We start from the raw sequence: 3,235 nt of genomic DNA on the forward strand, positions 1-3,235 counted from the left end.
AAGATAATAATAACATATAATAAAATAGAATTGTCAAATAAATTAATTTTGACATATTTATTTGACAACTCAATTTTGTTATATGTTATTATTATCTTTGTTATTAAGTACAACTACAAAACGAAGATAATAATAACATTTAATAAAGAAGATTAAAATAACAAATACTAAAATATTATTTTCAAATAAAGTAATAATTATATCTTTATTTGACAACTATATTTCATTATATGTTATTATTATGATCGTTTTGTAGTAATATTTTGCAATGAAGATAACTCTATATACTATAACCCGAACCTCAAACCTAAAACCTTAAACCTTAAATCATAAACCTTAAACCCTAAACACTAAACCCAAAATCCTGAACCTTAAACTCTAACCCTTAATCCCTAAACGTGTTTTCTTAAACCCTAAACACCCTAACACACTAAACCCTAATAAAATAAAGATGTAATTATTACTTTATTTGACATCTCTATTTTTTTTATATGTTATTATTATATATTTGTTATATAGTAAAACTATAAAACGAATATAATAATAACATAAATTAAATTAGAGTTGTCAAATAAAGTAATAATTACATATTTTTTTGATATTTTATTATATGTTACGGATTTTAGTCCATTTTTGTCGGGTAGTACGAAAATCGCCCAAAAAGTCCTGATGAAAATGAGGAGCGGGAGAGACTTTTAGCAGAAAATACAAATTTTTGTCGTCTTGTCAGAAAATACAAATTTTAGTCCATTTTTGTTAGGTGGTACGAAAATCGCCTGAAAAGTCCAGATGAAATCGAGGACCAGAAGACCCTTATTGCATTTTTCTCCTAAATTTGTAATTGTGTGTCGGGCTCGGCAACATATTTCAAACACTAGCCATCGTTTGAACTAAAAATATAAATTTCAGTCCATTTTTGTTATGAAGTACAAAAATCGTCGGAGAAGTCCAAATGAGATCGAGGACCTAGAGACTCTTTTAGAATTCTACTCCAAAATTAATAACTTTGTTTTCGGTTCCGCGTCAGATTTCAAACAATAGCCATGTTCTGGTCCAAAAGTACATATTTTTGTGTTTCGTGTTCCGTGTCAGATTTCAAACACTAGCCATCGTCAAGTCCGAAAATACGGTTTTCAGTGTATTTTTGTTGTTTGGTATGATTTTCAAACCCTACCAATAAGATTTCAAACCCTAGCCATCATCTTGTACAAAAATAAGAATTTTGGTCAATTTTTGTCGGGTGGTACGATTTTCACCCGAAAAGTCTAGATGATATCGAGGACTGTGAGACCCTTATAGCATTCTTCACCGAAATTTAAAATTGTGTTTCGGGTTTCGAGTTTCGTATTAGATTTCAAACACTAGCCATCGTCTGGTTCATAAAAATCGATTTCGTTCTATTTTTGTCAGGTGGAACGAAAATGTCCATTGGACATTCTTCAACTAAATTTATAATTGTGTTTCGAGTTTGGTACAGATTTCAAACAATGTCCATTGTTTGTTCCAAAAATACGGATTTCGTTCCATTTTATAATTGTTTTGGGTTCCGTGTCAGAATTCCAACACTAGCCATCGCGTTATGAGTCAGATTTCAAACATTAGACATCGTCTTGTTCCAAAATACGGATTTCGGTCCATTTTTGTCGTGTGGTACGAAAATTTCCCGAAAAGTCTAGATGAAATGGAGGACTGAGCGACCCTTATATCATTCTTCTCATTAATATATAACAGTGTTTTGGATTCCGCATCAGATTTCAAACACTAGTAATTGTCTAGTCCGAAAATACAGATTTTGGTCAATTTTTGTCAAGGGGTATGAAAATCACCCAAAAAGTCTAGAGGAAATCGATGACCGAGAGACATTTATAGCATCCTTCTTCTAAATTTATGACTGTATTTCGGTTTCCGCGTCAGATTTCAAACACTAGCCATCGTCTTGTTCGAAAATATGGATTTCATCTGATGTCTAGATGAAATCGAGGACAGGGATACTTTTATAGCATTTTTCTCCTAAATTTATAATTGTGTTTCGGTTTCCGCGTCAGATTTCAAACACTATCCATCGTCTTGTTCGAAAATACAGATTTTGGTCAATTTTTGTCAAGGGGTATGAAAATCACCCAAAAAGTCTAGAGGAAATCGATGACCGAGAGACATTTATAGCATCCTTCTTCTAAATTTATGACTGTATTTCGGTTTCCGCGTCAGATTTCAAACACTAGTAATTGTCTAGTCCGAAAATACAGATTTTGATCCATTTTTGTAGAGGGATATGAAAATCGCCCGAAAAATCCAGATGAAATCGAGGACCGAGAGACCTTTATAGCATTCTTCTTCTAAATTTGTAACTGTGTTTCAGGTTCCGCATGAGATGTCAAACACTAGCCATCATTTTGTTCAAAAACACGGATATCGGTCTATTTTAGTCGGGTGGTACGAAAATCGCCTAAAATGTCTAGATCAAATCGAGGACCTAGAGACTCGTATAGAATTCTTCTCCTAAATTTATAAATGTGTTTCAGGTTTCGCATCTGATTTCAAACACTAGCCATCGTCTTGTTCGAAAATACGGATTTCGGTCCATTTTTCTCGTGTATTACAAAAATCGCAGAAAAGTCCAAATGAAATCGAGGACCGAAAGACCCTCATAGCATTCTTCTCCTAAATATATAACAGTTATTCGGGTTCCGCATCAGATTTCATACACTAGCCATCGTCTAGTCCAAAAATACAAATTTTGGTCTATTTTTATCGAGGGTACGAAACTCGCTTTAAAAGTCTAGAAGAAATCGGGGACTGAGAATCCCTTATAACATTCTTCTTATAAATTTATAACTGTGTTTCGGTTTCCGCATCAGATTTCATACAATAGCCATCATCTTGTTCGAAAATACGGATTCCGGTCAATTTTAGTCGGGTGGTACCAAAATCGCTCGATAACTCCAGATGAAATCGAGGACCGAGAGAACCTGTTACCATTCTTCGCCTAAATATATAAAAGTGTTTCGGGTTCAGCGTCATATTTCAAACACTAGCCATTGTCTAGTCCGAAAATACAGATTTTGGTCCATTTTTGTCGAGGGGTACAAAATTCATCCGAAAATTCTAGAAGATATCGAGGAACAACAGACCCTTATAGCATTCTTCTTCTAAACTTAAAACTGTGTTTCAGGTTTCGCGTTAGATTTTAAACACTAGCCATCATCTTGTTCGATTTTATCTGGAATTTTTAGGC

This window comes from Cicer arietinum, chromosome 3 (assembly GCF_000331145.2).
Source record: "Cicer arietinum cultivar CDC Frontier isolate Library 1 chromosome 3, Cicar.CDCFrontier_v2.0, whole genome shotgun sequence".
NCBI lineage: Eukaryota > Viridiplantae > Streptophyta > Magnoliopsida > Fabales > Fabaceae > Cicer > Cicer arietinum.